This window comes from Emys orbicularis, chromosome 10 (genome assembly GCF_028017835.1).
Source record: "Emys orbicularis isolate rEmyOrb1 chromosome 10, rEmyOrb1.hap1, whole genome shotgun sequence".
Classification (NCBI taxonomy): Eukaryota; Metazoa; Chordata; order Testudines; family Emydidae; genus Emys; species Emys orbicularis.
This window is the reverse complement of record NC_088692.1, coordinates 39,471,197-39,496,764: the sequence shown is the minus strand read 5'-3', so window position 1 is coordinate 39,496,764 and position 25,568 is coordinate 39,471,197. Positions and strand designations below refer to the sequence as shown.

Sequence of the window (25,568 nt, the reverse complement as noted above, 5' to 3'; positions counted from 1 at the left end):
GTTGCTAATAACCAAACACAAAGGATTCCAAATGTTCATGATTCTTAAAACCAGAATCTGCACATAATTTCTGATGCAAGCAATTACATTTACAACAAATGTAAAGTAATGCACACTGGCAGAGAAAATTAAAGCTATTCATATACCTTATAGGGTTCTAAATTAACTATATCAACTCAAGAAATGGACTTGGGAGTCACAGCAGATAGCTGAATAGAGACCTCCACTCAAGGTGCAGTTGCAATCAAAAAAGCAAACAATGTTAGGTTACATAAAGAATGAGACAGTAAACAATACTGAGAATATTATAATACCATTATGTAAATCAGTGGTGCGGCCTCATCCGAATACTGTGTGCAGTACTGGTCACCCCATCTCAAATAGGATATAGTAGAACTATAAGGGGTCCAGAGAAGGGCAATAAGAATGATCAAGAGCCTGGAAAAACTCCTTTTCAGTCTTTCTTCACAGGGATTGGGATTGTTGTTACTTTAGAAAGAAGAAAAATAAGAAGGGACATGAAAGAAGTATGTCAAATAATGAATTGTGTAGAAAAGGTGGATTGGGACCTTTCTGTTCTGTTCGCTCTGTGTCTTAACACAAAAGCAAGGGACAGTAAATGAAATTGAAAAAGGAGTGAAATTCAAAACTAATGACAGTGTGTAATTAAATGGTGGAACTCTGCCACATGAAATGGTTGAGGCCAAGAATTTTAAAAGATTCAAAAAGGGACTGGATGTTTATATAAGTATCAAGAATAACTGGAGTTATAATTAATAATGATAAAAATTTTGTGGAAGGACTTCAGAGCTTAAGTCAACCTCTAACTGTTAGAGACCTAATGTGTGTGCGTGGGGGGGAGGGGGAGAGGAAATACCCCATATGTGCCTACTGCAGGGTTCCTACACATTTCTCTGAAGAATCTGGTGCTAGCCACTCGTAGAGATGGGACACTGAGATAGATGGATCATGGGTCTGATCCAGTCTGGCAGGTATGTTCTATCCAGAGTTTTATTTTTGTACCTGAAAAACACCCCTATATTCACAGGCACAATAACTCAGTGAAAGTGCTCTGGTCTGCTACACAGGGGACTGCTACTGCAGTCCCAGGTTTGGCCTCATTTCCTGGGAATGACAGTGCAACAAAGGTGGCCTCAAATAAATGTTCTCTGTTGCTAACTATTGGAAAGGTTGCCAAACAAGTAGCACCACTGAGGAGCTTCTTGGTCAGGATAGTGACCATAATACAAGGACTTGAGGTTGAAGAGAAGCGGGATTTTAAGTGTCAAAAATGTCTGCAAAATCGTTCTATGTGTAGGTTACGCTAAAAAATAATATGAATTTGACTGATACTGTTATAATTTAATGCAGTGAACACAAAACAGTAGACAATTGTTTTATTCTTTTAGGTTACAGCAGCTGTGGGATATGGAGCTGTAACACATTTGCAGCACTTGGAGCATCTCTTTCTAATGAGTAGGCCACACTGGATGACAGCCTACTATTGCTATCTGCCAATAGAGTTACTCCTTTAGCTCAGGTGGGGTCTGTACTGTGATATCAAGGGTTGCAGTTTCCAACTCTCCTGAAGACCTGCATGTGTATAGGATTGTTCGAGCAGCTCAGTTATTTTGCACCCTGGGTAGCAGGTTTAGTCTTTGTCTAACAGGTGTTGGGCAAGCTTTTCAAGCATTGTTCTTCATTACAAAGGATTGCGAAGCACTTTCTAAACAATACACAAAGTTCACCCACCAAACACTGAGATGTGGCCACCGCGGAGGTAGAATGAGGCAGCCATTTTATACCAACAACTTTTTTTTTTTTAAAGGAAGGAAAAAGCAAAAAATAACTTCTGCAGTCAGAGAGGAGAGGACTCAAGCTGTAATTTTGCCAGTAAACAAGAGTTATTCTTGCCAGGAGTCCTATTACTAATGAGATAGATGGATGCTGCTACAATATCAGCATCTACTAATTGCTGAGGATGGTTAGCACAGTTAATGAACTTCACACCTGTAGCTAAACCATTCCAAATGTGCATGTTCGATGCCAAAGTTGAACCACTGAACTGGTGGAAGTTGCTGGTCAGTCACCTAGAGGCCAACTTTGTTGCGGTGGCATTTCCAATTTTTGTCTGCAGATGTAGAGAATACTGTCTTCTATGTGACTATTTCCAATTTCAGAAAGCCATTGGGAGTAGGAAAGCTAAACTTTCTGCTCCAAGAAATGAATAAAAAAGCAGCAGATGAAAATATTCCATTCATAGAATCACTGTCTACTAAACCAAGAGGGATCAGTGAATTACAACAATCTTTTCAGTTCTCCCATTAAGTTAAAGTACTGAGATTTAGAGAATACCAGCATTCCCTACAGTCAATGCTTTAAAACTTCTTTAGTGATATTTAATAATATTTAAGCATAAAATCAAAGGTGGAAAATACTCAAATCATCTAGTCCATCCCCCCTTTGACAAAGGAGAATCTCCAGGCTACTCAGAGAAATGAGGCTTTCACAACTTTCCTTGGTAGGCTGCCAAAAATAGAGGTCAGTAAGTTTTTTCTAGTCCATAGCCCAAATTTCCCCTTCCTTAATTTTGCACATTTACTCCCTTATGTCGTGCTCAACTGCCTTTTCCCTCCTTGGTGTTAATATTCAAGTTCCCAGACAGATATGTCTCCATTAGCTAAGCAATACCTATTCAGGCTTTAATGTTTCCTTACCACAGTCAGTATCTTCAATCTTTAAAATAATTTTAGTTCTTTCCCAAACACCTCTAGTTTGTCTGCATCTTTCTGATATTCAAATGCCCAGAAAGCAATATTGTATTCTAGATGCAGTAGAGCTTAACTGTCTGCTCAAGGCTATATGATGCAATGGCATATTCACCCTGAAATGAAAATGAACCATTTTACAGCTGTATCGTATAGCAAGCTCATCTTCAATTTCCTCTCCACTATCATCCTTAGGTCTTGTGTTTAAAATTAGTAATGGAAAAGCTTTCCTATTAAATTGTCTGCACTTTGGATTAGTCTCCCCTAAGATATATTGCTTGCATTTGTCTAGGCTGAATCTCATCTCATGTCCTGTCCTTTATCTAACTCCTCTCTCTTTCTATTATTTTCTGTTCTCACTGATGTTCATGCCACCATGTTTTACTATTATCTGCAAATTTAGATTATGACCAGCATAGAGACAACAGCAGTTTCATTATGACCACCATAGAGACAACAGTAGCTGATAGCATCAGTCGAAGCTTGTAGAGAATTTTTAGGAAGTGGGGAAGATTAATAGATAATGGGAATACACTACTAAAACCCAGGAGAGATCATAACACTAAACAATTAAGGTAAATCAGAGGCATCTGAAAAGAAATGATAAAGTGACTCAGTTGTGTGTGCCTGTAGACAATGTCTAGAGACACCACTGTGTGCATTAGCATTGTGCCCACATTAATAATAATGTTGTACCAGTGTATACCTATGTCAATTTAGACTACCTAATTGTTCTCTTTATTTGGCCCTAAATGTCCACAAGATTTCTTTGGGAAAAGCAATATATGAGTGCACACACTTAAAAAATTAAAGTTGTCATTACAGTATATAAACTCTTTATAAAACCAGGTCTATTTCCGCCTCTCTCACCCTCTCTGATGTTATTGACTCGAACCGTGACCATATAGATCATTGTTGCAACCAAGGTCCTGTAGTGGCACCAAATCGCGTACAAAGGAGGTCAAGTAAGGTGTCTGTGAAAAGGTTATGATTTGCTGGTTATGATAATGCTATGATGCATGTTTCATTTTTGTATTTAAAGTATTGGCTCTATACTATCCATATTTCAAACTTGTCCTATGCTTCTGGGTGACACCCCAGATAGTTTGGCATCAGCACTGCCTAGCCTGCTTGATGGCCCATTAAGGACCATCAGCTATACAACTGACCCATTGAGAGACAGTAGATACACCTTATGACTCAGCAAGGCATGCAGGGACATTAGGGTGACCAGACGTCCCGATTTTATCAGGATTGTCCCGATATTTGCTTCTTTGTCCCGCGTCCTGACCAATGTTTGGTTGGGACACTGGACAAAAAAGAAATTTAGCCCTCCGCTCTGGCGCTCGCGCCCCCCCCCCCGCCCCGGCTCCGCCCCCTCCTTCCCCCATTGGCTCCCTTCCCAAATCCCCGCCCTGGCCCCGCCTCTTCCCCAACCACGCAGCATTCCTCCTCCCTCCCAGGCTTGCAGCATGGCGGCGCAAGCCTGGAGGGAGGGGGTGGCGGCGGTGCCTGGATCCTGGAGCTGGTGAGTCAGCTCCGGCACCCGGGCACCGGGCGGGCAAAGGGGGGCTGGCAAGGGAGGGAGACAGGGGGCTCAGCTGTGAACCCCCCTCGCCGCGCCAGAGGTCTTCTGCCCGGGCTGCTGCACCCGGGGCCGGGAGCGCAGCCTGGAGGCTGCTCCAGCCCTGCAGCCCGCGGGGCAGCGCGGTGGGTCCGGTCAGGGGCAGCGCGGAGCTGGCAGGGGCCAGGTGGGCGGCGCGGGGGCGTGGGCCGAATCCCTGCTGCTGCCAGGGAGCCCCGCGCCTCTCCCTCCCGCTCGCGGCTGCGGCTCCTTCCCGGCGGGACGCGCCCCCCGGCCTGCCCCGCGCACATGCGGCGCGCGTCCAGCTGCTCCTTCCCGGCGGGAGGGAGACTAGGCGCAGGGGACGCGCGCCCCATGTGGCCGGGGCAGCGGGAGGCGCGTCCCGCTGGGAAGGAGCCACAGTCGCGAGCGGGAGGGAGAGGCGCGGGGCTCCCTGGCAGCAGCGGGGATTTGGCCCCTGCCGCCCACCCGGCTCCTGCCCGCTCCGCGCTGCCCCCGCCTGGACCCACCGCGCCCCGCATATGCCCGTGGCGGGCCGGGGGGCGGGAGACTCCGCTGGGAGGGCAGCGCGGGGCCGGGGCCTGCTAATGCCCCAGGCCCCTTTAAAACTCTTTTCTTTTTTTGCTCCGCCCCCCCCTTTTTTTTGCTCCGCCCCCGTCCCGATATTTTATACTACTAATCTGGTCACCCTAAGGGACATGCCTATGGACAGAACTCTAAGGCTTTCATGCCATGTGCTGGGCAGCTTGTGTTTGAAACAAAGGAAGCACAGGCCACATGGCAAGAGACTATAAAAGGCAGCTGCATCTTCTCCATTTTGTCTTCAATCCTGCTTCTTACCTCTGGAGGAACTTTGCTACAAACTGAAGCTTTGAACAATGGACTGAATGACCCATCCAAGCTATGGATGTACTCCAGAGACTTGACTTAAGCCAGCAGTTTATTCCATCACCGCTACAAGCCTGAACCAAGAACTTTGCGATTACTGTATGTAATTAATGCCATTTAACCAATTTTAACTCTCATCTATATTTCTTTCTTTTTATGAATAAACCTTTAGATGTTAGATTCTAAAGGGTTGGAAGCAGCGTGATTTGTGGGTAAGATCTGACTTGAATATTGACCTGGGTCTAGGGCTTGGTCCTTTGGGATCGGGAGAACCTTTTTTCTTTTACTGGGGTATTGATTTTCATAACCATTCATCCCCATTCAGAGTGATGCTGGTAGTGATACAAGGGAACTGGAGTATCTGAGGGAATTGCTTGTATAACTTCTGGTTAGCCAGTGGGGTAAAACCAAAGTCCTCTCTGTTTGGCTGGTTTGGTGTGCCTTAAAGTAAAGGACCCCCAGCCTTGGGCTGCGACTGCCCTGCTCTAAGCAATTTGTTCTGAATTGATACTCTCAGTAGTGTCCCGCCAAAGGCCGCTTCGTTACACCCTCCCACCCCCCAAAGTAACAAAACCTAACATGAGATTCTTTGCTGGGTTGCTCACAAGGGCATCCTTATCGAGGACATCTATAACATATAATTAATGAATAATCCCTTTTCTGAAAAAGCTAATTACCAATAGCAAGTGTCACCAAAAAAGCGACAAAGGATAATCTCTTCACTTTGGAGGACAGCCAGGCACTGGCAAAGAGCCACATATATTGTTCCTCCTTTCATTGTAATTTCAAGTAGCTTGCCAAACAATTGCACACAAACACCTTTCAGGCAACAAACTGCCATATTTTAGTGTTTTCTTCTCTAGTCTTTCCAAAGTTCTGCCCCACTGGTGAAGCTGGAGAGTAGGAACATTCAAAAACAGTGTGAGCAAAAAGGCTGCAAATCCTTTTAGAAAAACATAAGTGCAAAATGTTCAACACAGAAATCCTTCACCACAAATGATACCTTTGTTGGCAGCCCCCTCAGAAAAACTGGGGTACGTCTCAATACAAAAAAAAAAAAAAAAAAAAAAAGTGCAGTTTTTACATCAAGATTGCTACCTAGTGGAGACGAGGAACTATAGTTTTTGACCTTGCCTGCTTAAGTCAAGGTTAACTCCATGCGGGCAGTATGGGGTTGACTTCAACTATTTACCTACAAGTAAACTGTCTGTGCCTTGTCTCCAGTGTGATCTTATATTCAGATGGCTCTCGTGATTGAAAACAGTGTTTTCAGCACAAATTATTAGACTATGGGTTGAACCAAAATTGGACTGACTTACCTTCTTACCCCTAAAATTTGTCCCTGCTGAGTAGCATGGAGAACTCACCACTAATGTTGTCTCTAGTTTGAAGTACCAAATAAGTGGATGGGGGACCTGGTTCAAAGACTGTGTAACTGGCACTGTTAAACACTAAATATACAGTTTTAAAAGGTGTGGTTTATACCAAATACCTGCACCTCCTGGCTTCAATCACCTATAAAGAATAATTGCTACCCAGAATAATTGCACTTGAAGTATATGAAAGCATGAATGAGAAAATGTGAAATTCCCATAAATACAGTATTGTAGTTATGGACTTGCTCTTCCTATCGCTTACATTGAAATAAGTAGCTCATCTTGTTATTCATATGAGCACGTTCATCATACGTATCACGGTGCAATACTTATATGGTGCAATTTGTGGTATCTAAATAATGCAGCTTTAGCTGATGTCCTCTTATTATAGACCATCCCTGGACTCTTCTTTCCTATTCAGAATTTTGGCCTTACTATTGACAGCAACTTTGTAGAACCCATAACATTACATATAAAGCTTACAGGCAATGTGAGGACATCTTTCTTCCACACTTGAGATTGCATAGAGAAGAATTTTTTTCATAGGTGACAGATACTCTAGAAAACTGGCTCTGAAGTTTGTAATATTTCTCTTTTTAGATTTTGTGCTACCAGTTCCTGAAACCAGAAGAAATGTGTACTAGACTCTGCTATGTGGCTTCAGATCAGCAAATCTGCTGTAGCTTGATGTACCACTCCTGGCACCCCGTGCAGTGTATAGAAAGCTAGCACTAACGACAACCCTGCTGTACCCATATTCAGCTATGTCCAATCTAAAGTCTGATGGGTTGAGAAACAAAGAAACCCTTCTTCAGAAACACCACAAAGACCTGCTTTAGTGGGAACTGATGAGGCAAGAGACTATCAGAGCAGATATCTACAGCCGATGAGTTAAATCTTTCTTCAGTTTGTGTGTTTTCTAGGAAACCCAGTAACAGGATGATCCACCACACTATTGTTTTAGTCTACGAAATCTCTTCTTCCTAGGATAGTAGTTCTGAATGGTGATGAGCATTTTCCAGCATGTTTCTAGAGCTCAGCTATCTTTCTAACTACCCTGGGACAACTCAGCAATTATGCCTATTGGTTTAAGCAGCAGAGAGCCAGAAGAACAACAAACAAGGAATTGCAAAGTCCAAGAGCATGAAACCTGCAGATAGCCCTCATGTGTCTGAGCAAGTAATTCAAAACATTAGTTAACTCCACGGCTGGACATCACCAGCACATGCTTTGATCAATACACATGATCCAAGCAAGTCCATCATTAATATAACACAATCAGCCACATCCATTTTTATATTAGTGTGGTCATATGATCAGTTCAGGCAAGTCCAAAAATATTGCATGACTGTAGACTAGCAATTCCTTATTCAAACTGTGAATGTACCACCACCAAGAAGGTGGGAAACTGTTGGGCAAATGGATCAGGACATTATAATGGAACTTACCAGTAAAGTAAGATCTCGGTGAATGAAAATCCCGCTAGGCCTGACTTTGGAAATTTAGGATTTCACCTGCCGAAAGGAATGAAAGGATCCCTGCCTTGCAGTCATAGCACAGGGTTGCATATGGAGAATAAACTGCTCTTTGTCTTCCTTCAGGGCACTAATTTCTGCAAGTTATTTACTTCAAATGTTCGGTATTTGGGAAACTTTAACATTTCCTAAAGCTTGTGATTTTTTATTTTTTTTTAGTTTGTTAGTTTTCTGCCTTTGGTTGTGAACCAGTGTGACACTCTGTACCTCAAATAGCACCCTGCAACGCCATATTCACCACTGTGATATGATTATGATATGCTTTGTGCAGGTACCATTTGAGAGGTCATGATCTGTTGAACGTTACTATCCTATTGAATTATATGTTACCATTGTATTTGAAGTTATGAAGTTTTGCTATCTGTGTGTTATTGAAATATGCTGTGCGTCTGGGAGACGACCACAGCTAGCCTTTTGGTGGCAGAAAAGGAGCAACTAACCCTTACACACAACCAGATATTGTGCAAAATGTTTATCAGTAAAACAGTCCTGAAATATCACCGCCAATACTTAATTGGTAACTCATGATTTGCATCAGCCTCTATTAAATATAAACTCACATGGTGTTTTGAAGACACTTTGTTATAACTGAGGAGGTAGGAATCAAACCCATAAACTTCAAACCTACCATCTGAAGTTAGAGGTTTTCAGGTTAATTTTTGGAGCCTGGGATTATTTTTATTCCCACTTTGCGTGCACTGTTGCAGAATCAATGTGGAGTTTTCACTGGATTTAAAACAAATATGTTAAAAAATAACAAGCACACTTCAATGTTGTTTACACAAGCAGTTCCCATAATCTACAGGATAATGGAAATTTTAATCTATCAGCAAACAGTCTGCTGCATTAAACCCCACATTACGTGAATAAAAAAAACAAACAGATCGGTATTTCAAATTTAAATCCATGCTTGTCACTTGTGTTTCCAAAACAACTCAGTAACCACTAACAATTCAAATTGCTTATGGTGTCAACATCCATGCCAATTGATAGAGGCAGCAGCCAGCAATGCCTGAGCCTACATTTTCCAGATACCACAGAGGCTCCCCAACCTTCCCCATCTTCCCCAGCTACTCAAAGTTTCCCCACCCCTTGCCCAACTAAAACCTCCAGCCCCTCCTCCCACTATCTGAGATTAAAGGCCTTTCTTCAGTCCCCTTCCACTCTCTGCAATAGCTGAGTGCATCCCACTTTTCAGAATACCATTCCCCATCTTCCTGTGACCCCTGTATACTATGTCACTAGACACACGGCCATCCCAAGCAGCACCTCTAGACCCACTGAACCCCACTGCTACACTCCAACCCCTGTGCACTTAGATGTACCCCCAGTCTGCTCACACACCCCAAGCTGTACTCCAACTCCCATAATGAACTTCACTGCTCCCCCAAGTGTGCACCCCTACCCCATACAGCACCCCCAACCCCATCACACCCATGTCACATCTCTCCTACTCCTTAATACTACACCCCACACCATCAACCCCAAGGTGCACCCCACTGCTCCCCTATGCTCCAACTCCACCCCATCACCTGCTCCACTGCTCCCCCACCCCCATAGTCCCCAACAGTGCACCCCATTGCTCCCCCACCCCATCACAGCCCCCATGGTACCCCATAGCCCCCAGTGCTGTGCCCCACTGTTCCCCCATCCCCATCATAGTCCTCCATACTGCCCCATAGTCGCCAACGGTGCACCCCACTGTTCCCCCATCCCCATCATAGTCCTCCATACTGCCCCATAGCCCCCAATGCTACACCCCACTCTTCCCCCACCCCCATCACATTCACAGCCCTCCATGGCACCCCCGCAGCCTGGGCCGGGCGTGGCTAGCCGCCCCCCAGGCCCGCTCCCTAACTCTTTCTGGAGGCTGAGCCCCGCCACGCTCCCTTACCCGGCCCGGCGCCGTCTCCGCCGCCCGATCGGGTATCAGCCGCTCCCCGAGCCTGACAGGCCGGCGCAGGCGCACACGCAAACTCCCACTCAGAGCCAAGGCGCAGGAGCCAGACACGATCGCCTTCCAACCGCGAGACGATGGGGTAGGCGCATGCGCAAGGAGATGGACTGCTTTGCCTCCGCCTTGGACAGGCCACCGCTAGGAATATTTTGTCTATGCGCAATAGCAGCGGGAGCTTCGCTCCCTGCCGTTTGGCAGGGAGGAGCCAGTGTGAGCCTAGTATTATACACAGACAGGGGCCCCCTGACCCCGCCCACACCGACCACCCACGCTCACCTAGGGCCCTCAGCCTCAGGGGTTGGGCTAGTGCTGCCCTCCCAGCTCCAAGGGCCCTGGGGCGGGAGAAATGTCACGCGTGGAGCTGGACAAAACGTGCTTCACTGCGAAGCGAGAGGTTGGCGCCAGGGGGCAGCACAGACCCAGTGCGTTGTGGGGGTGCTTGGCTTCCTCTGAGGCATTAGGTTTTGCATGCGGCAAGAGGCAGAGTTCTGGCTTGATGGGCCACTTGTCTCAGCTGCTGGCTCCATCCATGCTCCTTACCGTTAAGGACACAGAAGAGGCCGCATCTTGGAGTGGGGCTGTAAGGAGCTCACTGGATACTGTGCAAAGTGGCCAGGGCACAGGCTGGAAATCAGAAATTTCTGGTTTTGTTCATGGCTGGGCCACTGATTCGCTATGTGAGTTCTGGTAAATCATCTGATAACTCTGTGCCCCAGTTTCCCCATCTGTAAAATGGAGATTGTGCTATTTACCAAGGTCCAGTGGTTAGGGCAGTAGCCTAGCACTTGCTCTGCCACAGACTTCTTACATGACAATGGGTAAGTCAATTAGCCTTTCTGGGCCTCATTTCCTGATCTTATAAATAGAGATAATAGCAGTGCCTTACTTCACAGGGATGTCGTGAGCATAAATAAAATAAAGGTTGTGAAGTGCTTTGAGAGCTGACGAAAAGAGCTATATGGGAGCTAGTGTAGTAAATTTGGTCAAAGAACCACTGGCGCAGCGCCTCCTGTTGGTCATCTGGGAATTAGCTCTTTTCCAGCATATGGAGCCCCCTCTGCAGGCTGGTGTCTCACCTGCCACTGGCCCCGTGTCCCTCCCGGTGCCCTTTACCTCAGGGTTTTGCCCCAGCAGTACCCCCTTGCTCTGGGTCTCCCCTCCCAAGGGAACCCCCAACCCTCTAAACCTGCCTTGCCTCAGTGGCTACTGCCAGTCATCATCTAGCCCCCTCTCACTGGGGTAAACTGCACTCTGTAAAAGACTACTCATCATTGTCAAGGGGGTCGGACCAACTGCCTCTGCCTAATCCCAGGCTGCAGCCTCTGCAACCCCAGCACCTGTTTTGGCCTTTTAGCAAGGCCCACAGCCTGGGGATTTAAGCCGATTCCCCGGAATGGGGCCCCGTGCCTAAGAGGGCCCCACAACGTCCGGGGCTGCCGGCGGAGTGAAAAAAAAAAAAAAAGGCTGCGTCCTGCTTCTCCCCCTTCCCTCCAGCGCTTGCGCCGCCATACAGCTCATCAGTGCAAGCCTGGGAGGGAGGGGTGAGGAGGAGGAATGCAGCGTGCTTGGGGAAGACGCGGGGATTTGGGGAGGGATCCAATGGGGCAGTGAGGGGGCAGGGCTGAGGGCGGGGCCAGGGCGGGGATTTGGGGAGGGATCCAATGGGGCAGGGCGGGGCATGAGACAATTCGTGTCCTGGCATGGGGCCCCGCACCTGCTAAAGCCGGCCCTGCTCCCCAGCTCCTCTTGCCTTTCCCCAGCCATGCTCCATTCCCTGTTTCCTGAGTTCCCAGGCAGCCAAGTCCTTCTCCGTCCAAGGCTGGAGAGAGAGACTCCTCAGCTCTTGGCTCACAGCCCTCTTATCAGGGCCAGCTGGGCCCTAATTGAGCTGGCCACACCTGGCTGCTTCCCCAATCAGCCTAGCTTGGGCTGCCTTGCTGGCTGGAGCTCTCCCTCCTTTCCTGGGCTGCTGCTGTCCTGCTAGCTGGAGCTCTCCCTCCCTTCCTGGGCTGCTTCTGCTTCCTGGAATCTCCCTCCCTGGACTACCATTGCTGTTGCTGAGTGGGGGGGGGGCCTTGCCGGCCTGCCCCCCTGCCTCTGGAGGGAGAAGCACGGGCCCCACCACCACCTAGGGGTCCCTCCTGCCTGGCCGGTTGACTGCTGCTCGCTGCTGTTGAGGAGAAAGAAGAGAGGATTCCTACTAAGGGACATTGTGGAGGGGGTTTGTTTACAAACGGAGTGACTTTTACCATCTCTGCTCCTGGGGTGGTGGTGACTCCTATTGCTGTTGAGGGGAGCACGGGGGAGAGGCGCGGAGCCCTCCCCCTAACCCATCTGCTCCCCCCCTACCACCACCCCCACTGCCACCCCCTCCACCACCCCACGTACCAGCTGGACCTGCTCTTTGCCCCTCAACGGGGCTGTTTGTTCCCTACCTTTCACCACCTGGGACTGTTTGCAGCAGTGAGCAGCAAGGACTGAGCTACACAAGCGCACGTGGGCGCACGTACCTCCCCACCTTGGACTTACCCTATCCCCCCCAGCTGCGTTTGGCTGGTGGGGCCCCCTCCTTGCTGTGCCCCCTGGCCCCCCTGTGTTTGCCCCTCCCCCCTGCAGCCTGCCCTGCCCGCCTCCTCCTTTGACCCTCTAGGGGTTTCCCTTTCTGTTGGTTTGCCTGCCCTGCCCTAGCCCTTCAGTATTTGTTACCTGTCCCGCCCCAAACTAGCGTGAGGGACCACTGGACCCAGGGACCAAATGAGTACGGGGGACAACAAATGAGAAAAACAGGGACTGAGGTGAAGGTCATAAGTTCAAAATGAGGGTACCGGATGGGGACACCGAGCAGAGAACCCCGGACAGCGCCCACTGCTCCTTGCGCTCCTCAAAGGTGTTGAGGGAGCCAGTGGACGCTGGCCAGTAGAACTCTGCCCGGATGCGTGAAACTAGGGAGGAACGGAAATAGGCCCCACAGTCGCAGAGCACCCCCTCATCCAGCATCCTCCTCCTGGTAGTGTAGATGGAGAGTTTGGCCAGGGCCAGGAGGAGGTTGATGAGGAGGTCTCACGACTTCGTGGGGCCACGGATGGGGTGTGCAAAAAGGAACAGATGCGGGGAAAAGTGCAGCCAGAACCTCAACAAGAGGTTCTGGAGGAGCCAGAATAGGGGCTGCAACCTGGTGCATTCAAGATAGGGATGTGCCAGGTTCTCCCTCACGCTGCAAAAGGGGCAGGCCTCGGGTACGGGTGTGAACCGCGCCAGGTACACGCCCGTGCTCATGGCTCCGTGAAGGAGCCGCCAACTGATGTCCCTGGCGGGCCGTGGGATCAAGGTGGAATAAAGGCTGGCCCACCGGGGCTCCTCACCCTCTTTAGGTGGAAGATAGTCCCGCCATTTGGTGTCGGGGCAGGACATGAGGATGAGGAAATGCAGTGTGTGGAGCACGAGCGTGTACAGTTGGTCTCTAGGTGCGGTTTGGAACCAGACCGGCTGCAGGGTGTGCAACCGGCTCGGGGTGTGGGAACGGGGAGGCCAGGGGGGCTCGCGGAACAGGGGTTGAATAAAAATGTCTGGAGGGCCCGGGGTTAGGGGTGGGCGGGGAGCGCCCTCTTGCAGGGCCCGCTGCAGGAAGACGAGAGAGACGGATGACAAGGTGGGCTCCACCTCCTGCAGTACGCGCAGGGGGGTCGGAAAGCTGGAGAGCCCCATGCGCCGACCGAGCACATGGGGATCCACCCAGTCCCCCCATCGTAGTCCAGGAGGTCTCCGACCCTAGTGGTTTCTGCCAGGACCAACCTCTGGCGCACCGAGGGAAACTCCACCACCTGCACACGTAGATCAGGGTTGTGTACCAGGGGGTCCGCGAGGAGGTCCACCCCCTCGGTGGCCACAAAGGACCTGGTCGCTGAAAAGAGCTTCCAGGTCTGGAGGAGGTCCTGGTAGAAGACCGGCAGCTCTGAGCGGTCTCGCGGAAGACCCCTCGGGTGGAGAAAAAAGAGCTGCTGGTCATATCGGAGCTCTTGGAGGTGGCGGAGGAAGGCGTGCACCAACGTGCTGCACGCCGGACTACCTGCACCATAAAGGAGTCTCTGCAGGGCCTGGAGGCGGAAGACATGGACCTGGCTACGAAGGCAAACCAGGCCCTGTCCTCCCTCCTCCAGGGGAAGACTCAGAACCCCCGCAGAGACCCAGTGCAGTCCTGGCCAGAAAAACTTCAGGGCTGTCCTCTGGAGCCTGGCCAGGATCCCCGGGGCCGGGCTGAGGGTGTTGAGCCAGTGCCAGAGCATGGACAGGACGAGCTGGTTCAGCACCAGCGCCCTCCCTCGCAGGGAGAGATACCGGAGCAGTCCTGTCCATCTCCGCAGCTGCTCACCCACCCTGACCTCTAAATCCTGCCAGTTCTCCGGTGGAGAAGGATGCGTGGCGGAAAGATAAATGCCAAGATAGAGCAGCGGACCCGTGCTCCACTGGATGGCTTGGAGCGTGGGTAGGAGGGAGCTCGCCTGCCACCCGTCCCCAACCACCAGGCCAGAGCTCTTGACCCAGTTGACCCGGGCGGAGGAGGCCGCCGAATAAACGGCCTGGCAGGCCTCCACCCGCACCAGGTCGCCCGGGTCCTGGACCACGAGGAGCAGGACCAGCTGCAGTTCCGGCTCCCGAAGCACCAACCCCGCCATCCTCCGACGGAGGAGGCAGAGGAAGGGCTCGATCGCCAGAGCGTACAGCTGGCCCGAGAGGGGGCACCCCTGCCGTACTCCCCGCCCGAAGCTGACCGGCTCGGTCAGGGTCCAGTTGAGCCTGACCAGACACTCCGCCTCAGCGTACAGCACCTGGAGAAAACCCACAAACTGGGGCCCGAAGCCGAACGCCCGCAGAGTGCCCAGGAGATACCCATGGTCCACCCTGTCGAACGCCTTCTCCTGGTCCAGGGACAGGAGGGCGAACGACAGACCATCCCTACGCCCCAGCTCTAATAGGTCCCAGACCAAGTACAGATTATTAAAGATGGTCCGGCCCGGGACGGTGTAGGTCTGGTCGGGATGGACCACGTCCGCCAGCACGGACCCCAGCCGCAGCAAGATGGCCTTTGCTATGACCTTGTAGTCTGTGCTGAGGAGCGAGACGGGACGCCAGTTCCGTAAGTCGCGGAGGTCCCCCTTCTTCGGCAACAGGGCGAGTACAGCTCGCCTGCACGAGAGAGGGAGGGCCTCGCTTTTCAAGGACTCGGCCCAGACGGTGACGAGGTCTGGGCCGAGGACGTCCCAGAACACGCGGTAAAACTCCACAGTCAGCCCGTCCATGACCAAAGATTTGTTGGTGGGCATGAGATGGAGGGCTTCCGAGAACTTGGCCAGAGAGAGAGGCAGCTCCAGCTTGTCTCGGTCGCCCGCGCTGACCGTCGGGAGGTCGGTCCAGAGCACCTTGCGGGCTTCGGCGTCGGTCGGATCCGGGGAGAAAAGACCAGTGTAGAAGGCCCTGGCCCTTCCACGCATCTCCTCTGGATCCATGAGGGGGGTGCCGTCCTCCGCCAGGAGGCAGGTGACGTGCTTTTTGGCCCCCCTCTTTTTCTCCAGGGCGTAGAAGAAGCGGGAGCCACGATCCATCTCCCGAAGGAGACGGATGTGGGATCGAACGAAGGCGCCCGGGCCTGATGGTCTTCCAGGGCCCGGAGCTCCTCCCACGTCTCCTGGTACGCTGCGCAGAGGGGTGGATCCTCGGGGCCGGAGGCCAGACGCGCCTCTAGCTCTAAGACCTCCCGCTCCAACTGCCCTATCACCGCATCCCTCCGCCGGCTGGCACCCCGGGTGTAATCTCGGCAGAAGAGCCGCGCGCGGACCTTCCCCACATCCCACCACTGCCGTGCCGAGGGAAAGGCGCACCGCTGCCCCCGCCAGGCCAGCCAGAATTCCCGGAAGGACGCCACGAAGCCCACGTCCTCCAGCAAGCTGTTATTAAAATGCCAATAAGCCGGCCCCGGCCTCTCTGAACTGAGAGAGGCCGTCACGGTCACCAAATGGTGATCCGTGAATGGGGCCGGCCGGATACCGGAGGCGTGGGCCCGCGCCAGATGGAAACGTGACAAATAAATTCGGTCCAACCGGGAACGGCGCGACCGATGGTCCTCCACCCGGACATAGGGGAAGGTGGTATCGTCGTCCGGGTGGTGGTCGCGCCAGACGTCCACCAGGGAGTGATGGTCCACGATCTCCCTGAGGATGCCCACGGTCGCCTGGGATTTCTCGACTCCTGAGCGGTCCCGGTCCTCGAGGGTGGTGTTGATGTCCCCGCCCACGACCAGGCACTCGCGAGGATCCAAGGTGCCGAGGAAGGCCGACGCCTGCCGATAGAAATGCACTCGTTCCAGGCCCGTGTTCAGGGCGTAGACGTTGACCAGGTTTAATGTCAGCCCCTCCACACAGGCCTGGACATGCAGCAGGTGGCCCGGCACGACCTCAGCGACCCCCAGCACCGTGGGCCGTAGCTCGGGGGAGAACAGGGTGGCCACCCCGACCGAGCAGGCGCTGGCTGAGGTGGCTAAAATATACCCCGTCCCCCCACTCCAGCCGCCAGCTAGCCTCGACAGCTGGAGCTGTATGGGTTTCCTGCAGGAAAATCACAGAGTACCCCCCCTCCCGAAGGAAGGAGAGCACCTGGCTCATGCAGAGACCCACCCTACCCCGGGTGTTTAACGTGGCAAAGATGACGGCTTTCATAAGGAGGGCTGGGGCGGATCCTCATGGGCAGGGTGATCGACAGCCTCTAGCGGGCCCTGCAACAAACCATGTTCAATCCCAAAGGTCATGAGGAGTTGTGGAAGTTGCGGGCTCGCCGGTAGGCCGCGATGTCCTGCCTCCCGATCCCTTTCTCCTCCCCCAAAAGGGCCCTCATGGCCCGGAGGACGTGATGGAAGTCCCCCCAGCGCTGGAGGGCGAGCTGCATCTTGCCCTTTGAGCCACGGGTGTCCTTCAGGAAACGGCGCAGCTCATCCCTCAGGGCAGAGGGGGACGCAGCAGCCAATCCACTGCTGTCCTCCGGTGGGGCCCCCGAGAGATCCTTGCGGAGACGGACAAACAAGGGGCCGAGCCCCAGGTCTGCTGCGCTGGGCAGCCCGTCTCCATCCCCGGCAAGGAAGGGGGCGGCGGAGGGAATAGTGCAGCCCCCATAACGTCGGGAAGGGGAGACACGAAAACCGCCCCCTGAGGGTTGTCTGTGGGTAGCGGGAACGAGACAACCTCGGAGGCTGCAATAGAATGGGAGGTGGAGGGGAGAGGGACAGGCAATGCTTTGGGGGCAGGAACAGGGTCAGGAGGAGGGGCGGGAACGGGATCAGGGGCAGGGACTGGAGCGGGTTTGGGAACTGGGACTGCGGCAGGGGCAGGAGAGGGGACAGGAACAGGATCAGGGACAGGGATTGGAATGGGAACGGGGACAGAGAAAGATCCAGGGTCCCCAGCTGCTGAGCTGCTGGGGTGCGGCTCCTCTCGACCAGGACTCAGGGCAGGAGGGGGACCTTTGCCGATGCTGGGCACAGGCGTCACTGCAAGTGTGTCGCCCGCAGCCACGGCATCCAGCATGATGGAGTCGTCAGGGGGGCCTCCCTCTGGAGGGGAGGCTAACCGCTCCGTCCAGGTGGGAGAGGGTGCGCTCACAGGCTCAGGGCCCAGCCACATTGGCCGTCGCCCCGAGGGGCTCAGCAGCCTCACATGGGGTGGTATCCACGGCCGGGCTGATAGGTAGGGCAAGGGGCGCCCCAAGGACAAGAGCAGGGGCTACAGCATGGGATGAGAGGCAGGGAGGAGGAGGGGCTAAGCCACCACCCAGATCGAGGCCCGCTGGTGGGGGGTCATCCTCCCCCTGGGTGACAGGGGTCAGACCCAGGGCCTCGATCTCGTCAAATATTGAGGTGAATTCAGTCCCCGCGGCCCGAGAGTCCTCCCTACCAGTCACAGAGGCAACAATTGCCCCAGTATCGGTGCCGGGCACAGGTGGCATAGAGGCCATGGGAACTTCCACAGAGGCCCCCTCAGAGGGGGCCTCGACAAGGGGGGCAGGATTGCCTCCATCTGCTGCCATGGCTGACGCCTCCTGCTGGGCTCCGTCCGGGGGCGCGGCGGAAGATTTAGCAGCCTGCCCACCTCCTGGGTTTCCAATAAGACTACAGCTAGGCATTATGATTAAGGCTATGTTTTAGTCATGGGTATTTTTAGTAAAAGTCATGGACAGGTCACAGACAGTTAACAAAAATTCACAACCCATGACCTTTCCATGACTTGTATTTTATACCCCTAACTAAAACTTGGGTTGGGGGGGGCACGGATGCTCTGGCGGGGAGGCGGGCAGCAGCGTGCAGCCGGGGACCCCCAGTAGTGCTGGGTGGGGTGAGCAGTGGTGTGTGACCAAGGACCCCTGCTGGTGGTGGGACGGGGGACCAGGTGGCGGCGTGCAGCCCGGGATCCCCACTGGCGCTGCGGAAGGGGGAAAGGTTGGCGGGGCTGGAAGTCTCCCTACCCAGCTCCACGTGTCCCTGCAGCTCCTAGAGGGAGGGAAGGCCAGGGGGGCTCTGCGCGCTACCCCCCGCCACAAGCTCCAGCGCCGCAGCTCCCATTGACTGGGAACCGCAGCCAATGGGAGCTGCAGGGGTGGCACGCGGAGCCCCTGGCCTCTCTGCCTAGGAACTGCAGGGACATGCTGGCTTCTTCAGGGGAACCCCCTCTGACATAGGTGCTGATTCCATGGATGCTCCAGGGCTGGAGCACCCATGGGGAAAAATTAGTGGGTGCTCTGCACCCACTGGCAGCCAAGCTCCCCTCACACCCCCGTCCCACCTCCTCCTCTCCCCCCCCGAGTGCGCCGTGTCCCTGCTCTTCCGCCTACCTCCCAGTGCTTCCCCCTGGCCACCACCAAACAGCTGTTTGGCAGCGTGCTGGGAGGGAGGGACAAGAGCAGGAATGTGGCGCGCTCAGGGGAGGAGGCGGGGAAGAGGCAGGGCCGGGGCTGGGATTTGGGGAAGGGGTTTGAATGGGGGCGGGGCAGGGGTGGGAAGAGGTAGGGTGGGGCGGGGCTGCATGGAAGGGGTGGAGTGGGGGCAGGGCCGGGGGCAGAGGGGGTGTCGAGCACCCAGGGGAAAGCGGGGAAGTCAGTGCCTATGTCCCCTGAGGTAAGCACCACCCTGCACCCCAAATCCTTGCTCTAGCCCTGAGCCCCCTCCCACAACCGAACTGCCCCAGCCGGTGTGGCTGGCCCAGGGGCTGCTTGGTCTACTCAGTCAGCCCTGGAACCTGCCACACCGGCCGCTTCAGAGGTCATGGAAAGTCATGGAATCCATGACCTCCGTGACAGACATGCAGCCTTAATTATGATATCCTCAGATGAAAAGCACTATATAAGTACAGAATATAATTATCACTGTGGGTACACTTTAAGATCTGGATAGCTTGCTACTCAGTAACAAAGTCAGTGTCTTTTAGCAAAGCTTGAAGTGGCCAGGACGGAAACCAAGGAAGCCAGGAAGAACTTTCATAATGTTTATTTTGTTTTATTTTATTTGACAACAAAGCTTTCTGTTCACAATTGGATAAGTAACGAGCACACTAAAGAATCAGTGACTAATAAAGCTCTATTATTAATCTTTTATACAGCACCATATATGTGTACAATTTTGTGATGTCGGTAAGTCCCTGCCAAACAGATAACAGAGCCCTGCCCTAAAAGGGTTGCAATCTAACTGCAGACAAGAAACAGTGGAAGAGAACATAATAAAAAATACACAGAGCAGGGGGGTGCTGTTGCAGTTGAATGCTACATGGAATGGGTGGGGTTTTGGGAGTTCCTAGTATTTGTGATATCCACCCAAATGCAACTGGACAGTAAAGTGAAACAAGATAGAAGTTACAGGAACCTCAACACCCAGAAATGAATGGGTTTAGCCATGCGTGGACGTTTACAAACACTGCCACAATGGTCCATCTCAGCTATCCTGTCTCTGACAGTTGGAAGATGATGTCATAATCCCACTCCATTTCCTTTTGGAAAGAGTGCTGGAGATCCTCTCTGTGACTGAAATTAAAAAATAAACCTGTTAATGTGTGGATGCTTCTGAGGTTGCTTGAGACTCACTGAGTACTGCTGTGGGAAGTTACAAATGACTGTCATTTAAGCGTGTGATAGAGGCATTTCCAGAAGCTATAATGAAAAATCATTAAGTGATCAAAGCATTTGCTGACCCTTTTCCAACGCTGGTGATACAAGAAATATAATTTACTATAATTATATATTTATTTCTTGAGTGTCATACAGAGCACTTACACACATGGAAAGAGATGCATTCCCTGCCCCAGAATGAGGAAAAATGAAGGGAGTAGCAAGCAAAGAGGATTAGGAAAAGTGTAGCAGGAAAGGGAGAGGAAACAGGGAGATATGAGGTCAAAGACAGAGGTCGGAGTGAAGTTATGTACAGTGCTTGACAGTGAGAGGCCATGTTTCAGTCTCCTAGGTCAGAATTCTGCCTGCTGAAGCATTCTATATATATTCTCAACTTTCTCTCTCTACTTACCGGGTTTTGCGTCTGCGAAAGATATTCTTGATTAGGCACCTCATAATGGACGATGCTTTTGCAGTATAGGCTTCAAGTTCTTTCTCAATGTCACAATAGAGCATTGAGAGGTTGGTGAAATCACTGACAATCTCAACTGGGTAGTTCCCTGCTAAATTGCTAGAGTCTGCAGCATGTTATAAACCACCAACTAAAAGAATTTTGGTGAGGAAGGGCAGTGCTATTATCCCCATTGTACACATGGGGAACTGAGGCACAGAGACACTAAGTGTTGAACCTGCTGTGGCTCTTTTCTCGGGGGACCAACAGCATTGAACATGGCAAGGAAAGAGGGACCAGACTTTGAGATAAGGCATGAACTGTGGTGCAATTTCTAGTGGAGTCAGAGCCCTAATTAACATTTTGCCAGGGAGTCGTCATTTTCTCATTATGCTTTTTTTTGCCACCTAGGAATGGAGATGATCTGGCTCTTTAAAGGTGCATGCAACTGGTACACCTGCTTGCCTGGAAGCCCTCAGGACATGGAGCTCCCATTGACTTCAGTGGGAGTTCTGTATACAGACAACTTGTAGAATGTTGCATTGGAAGTGCTACAAAAATGTTCTCTGTCTACCTGAGAGGAAGAATGGTTCAGTGGTCAGTGGCTAGCTTGGGACCTGGGTTCAACACCCTGCTCTGCCACAGAAGTCCTGTGTGTCCTTGGACAAGTCACTTAGCTTCTTTGTTCACCATCCATACAGTGGAGATAATAGCATTGCCCTTCCTCACAAGGATGTTTTGTGGATAAATACATTAAAGACTGCGAGGTGCTTGGATACTATGGCGATGGGAGCCAGAGAAGAACCTTAGGTATCTCCCTGAATTCTTGACATGGAGGTACCTGAATACCTCTCAGGAACAGGAATGACAACACTAACTCTCTTGAGTCCCTCCCTACGGATTTAAATCACTAGTCAGGAAGACTTGATTTAATCATGGATTTCTACATAAAAGTGCATTTTGTTGGTTGTTATAACCTTAATACATATTCTTCACAACTCACAGATAGATGAGACCCAAACTGGGTCTCTTTTATGGCCTGCTGCCATTATAGGTTTTCCCTTCTAGTGAGAGAATGGTATGGTAGATCTCAAATCAATGAAGGCTACACTCAGAAAGACCTCAAGACTTCTGGAATATGCTGCTCAAACAGTTTCACTTTTGTTGCTACTGCTTGTCCCTCCCTTCTCACATTTACCTCCAGACTTCTCCTTGTCCAGATCTATCCTGCCCCCCAAAAATCTTCTATTCATTGAACCTTTTGAAACTTTGCACTTTTAGAGAAAGGTAAGGGACTGACTCTGTACACAAATTTGCAAAGGGACAATAGAGTTGAGGTCTGTTATTTCTCACCTCTCTATATTTATTTATTTATTTAAAAACATTTTTGCTGTTAACAAGCATGTTATCTCTGGACACATAAATCCACAGTTTGAGAACTGCAAAACTAAGCATCTCTGATGGTATCTTCTAGACTTAGCAGAGTCCCATTGGGTAGATAGAAAGATTAACCTAAATAATCTATACAGAAGCCCCTGGCACTAAAAAAAATAGGATCCCCAATCCATGAACTATTGGAACTCATTTACAAAACTTTTCTTAAAAATTACATGACTATATTGTCTCATACTATAGAATTAGAATTTATAATCCCTATTCCATGATGAGATATCTTTGAACTATAATGTATCTTAATTAAAACTATCTTTAGATAGTTTTTTTCCTCAAAAAGCATTTTATCAAAAAAAAAACTGATTTTTTAAAAAATCATTGATTTTTATCCACCCTGGTAGGGACACAGTTCTTTAGGCAGCTAAGGCCAATCTCAAGGAAGTCTCAGCAAATCAGGACACGGATTATTACCAGTGGGGAACCAGCACAGACATTGGAGCAGTGGGGTGAGATGGTAGGTCAGAACAGTATTCTAGGGCTAGGAGAGGTTGGCAAATGCTGTTGCAGGGAAATAGCTGACAGGTTGCTGAGTGAAGGCAGCATAGAAGAGGTGGGTTTTGACTGTGCTTTTAAAAGATCTGGAGAATATGTTACTATTCAAGATGAGGGAACTAGATGCTCCAGGAGCCATGGAACCTTTCACCACTAGCTCACCAGGTAGAGCTCAGGTCTAGGCCAGAACATAGTTTGGCAGTAATGGCTAAAAGCAGATAACATCTAACAGTGGTTTGGTGACCAATGGGAAATGAAGTTGAGGACCTAAGACTAGTTCCTAGTGGATAAGTATCTGAATCACAAAAAATTGCCACCATAATTGGGTCCCTTGTTAGCAGCTTTGTAGAAGCCAAGGGATGAGTGGACCATGGAGATTCAACTGTCCTCTAAGCCCAGGTCAGGAGTAACATATGTTGGCCCCAGGGCACAATGGGGGATGTTTGCAGTGCCACTGCCTTTTCTATGGATAAATAAAGGATTTAAGTCAGGCAGCTCTCATGAGCACTAGAAAGGTCGCATGGCACATGTAAAAATTTGGTCCAGATGGTGGCTGCAATGAAATCAGTCCCTGGCAGAGGTGAATAGGGAGTTGTTGGGGGTGGAAAGAGTGAGTGGAAATGAGAAATGGCAGAGTAGATGGAGTGAGTTGGGATATAGAGAGAGTTGGCAACACAGTGGTATATGGGTTTTGAAGCTGAGCATGGGATGTTTGGAATGGATACAGGAGTGGGTGAAGCACCAGCAAAGATCTTCCAGGCTGGGCGGTTTGGACATACACCTCTACCCTGATATAACGCGACCCGATATAACACGAATTCTGATATAACGCGGTAAAGCAATGCTCCGGGGGGGGGGGGGGGCTGCGCATGCCGGTGGATCAAAGCAAGTTCAATATAACGTGGTTTCACCTATAACGCAGTAAGATTTTTTGGCTCCCGAGGACAGTGTTATATCGAGGTAGAGGTGTATTTGCTGCAGTGCTCTGTACAGATTGGAGTGTGCCCCAGTTTGCGACTGAGCACCTGGGAGAGCAGCAGTTTGTACAAAGCTAAAGACAATTAGCCAGTCTCTGTAGCTCAGGGATCGGCAACCTTTGGCACGCGTCTCGTCAGGGTAAGGACCCCTGGCGGGCCAGGCCGGTTTGTTTACCTGCTGCGTCCGCAGGTTTGGCCGATCATGGCTCCCACTGGCTGCGGTTCGCCGCTCCAGGCCAATAGGGGCGGTGGGCCAGCACATCCCTCGGACCGCGCCGCTTCCCACCGCCCCCGTTGGCCTGGAGCGGCGAACCGCGGCCAGTGGGAGCCGCGATTGGCCAAACCTGTGGACGCAGCAGGTAAACAAACTGGCCCGGCCCGCCAGGGTGCTTACCCTGGTGAGCCGTGTGCCAAAGGTTGCCGATCCCTGCTGTAGTGTTACAGAAAGCATTGTCTATAGGGCCTGCAGGCTCTGAAACAAGCAGTGCTGCATGCACAGAACTCTCCTTTAACTGGAAGGCAGAAAAATCTGAGGAAGTGTGACCCCCTGTGGGTAAAAACAAGAACTACCATGTGGATAACTGGACACATACTTTTTCATAGTGTGCACCACATCTTAATAGAGAACTTATCTTGTGGGCTGCCTTCACTCTAATCCATGATAGCACAGCACCTCTCTTCTCCTCGGTGATTGGATAACATCCATGTGGCAATTTCAGCAAGGACTTCCATGCAAAATTAAGAAAGCAGGTGTGTATTTTTCACTTCTTTTAATACAGTTTAGCAGCTAGACACAAGGAGGGGTCATCGTCATGCAGCCAGCCAGCCAGGTAGCTCTTCATGGATAACCAGCAAGTGCTCCATGGACCACAGTTTGGGAGCTGCTGTTCTAGGTCAGTCGGCCATATTGCAGTATACTCAGGCTAGGATTGTATTGCTTGTGTTTCCCATCCTATTCACTTTATTTACTTCTTGCTATCTTCTTCCTCCCTAGGTGTGATGCTATCTGCCTTTCCTCTGGGGATTCGGTGCTAGTTCAGTCCGCACGCCAAGACCCTTTGTGTCACCTGCTCCTCCTGGCATACACATGGGTACTCACTATGAGCATTACTGTTTAGTGACCTCTAGCTTGGATGACCACCGTGCACGTGTGATGCTACTTGTGGCCACTCCCTCTCCTCAGGGCTACGCCAGCTCAATCTTTGCCTTGCAGGTTGAGAACAGATGCACACCAGCGCCTGAGTCTCTTCAAAGTGTCCCCATGTGGTATCCAGCCCCTGATCACTGGATAACCACAGAAATCCCAGTGAGATGGGTGCCCCCCTGGAACTGGGGTATCACTGAGCCCTCCGACCCACCAGCCTGGGTTCCCTCTCACACTGTGCTGCTGTGAGAAGCTGCAGACCCGCTCCTGGTCCTACACTTGCACTAGCATTCACACAGGTAGGGACACACCCAGCTGCAGTTACATGCAGGTTCTGACCAGTCGCTGCATGAACCAACAATAGTGAGGCTACAGCCAAAATAACCACTAGCTTCCCAGCCTAGGACCTCAGAACGATACCGTCCTGCTCTAGTCCAAACCCCAACCAGTATGAATTTATTATCCAGTTTGCCTCCCCCTCAATGTGGAGAGGAAATGCAACAGCTCCTACCCCTTGAGCCAAGATTGCCATGTACTTCACTCAAAACTAACTGGTTTAGATTAAAACATAAAATAAGTTTATTAATTACAAAAAGATAGATTTTAAGTGTTTATAAGTGATAGCAAACAGATCAAAGCAGATTACCTAGTAATAAACAAAAATGCAAACTAAGCATAAGATACTAGAAAGATAGACTATGAATTAGTAAATTCTCCCTGTGGGTGATGATACAAGCAGGCTTGCAGAGTCTTAAGGGACAAGCTGCATTTGCATTGCAGCTTAGGATCTGCACCCCCTTTCCAAG

The 25,568-nt window shown here is 51.0% G+C and overlaps 1 protein-coding gene across 1 annotated transcript in view; it reads right to left on the bottom strand.

Moving 5' to 3' along the window:
- Positions 1-10,098, bottom strand: part of TBC1D24 (TBC1 domain family member 24) — a 62,079-nt gene extending 51,981 nt beyond the window's left edge. The window contains exon 1 of the mRNA XM_065412024.1: positions 10,047-10,098. The gene's annotated coding sequence lies outside the window, so the exon portion shown is untranslated. The remainder of the gene's footprint in view (positions 1-10,046) is intronic.
- Positions 10,099-25,568: the final 15,470 nt, after the last annotated feature.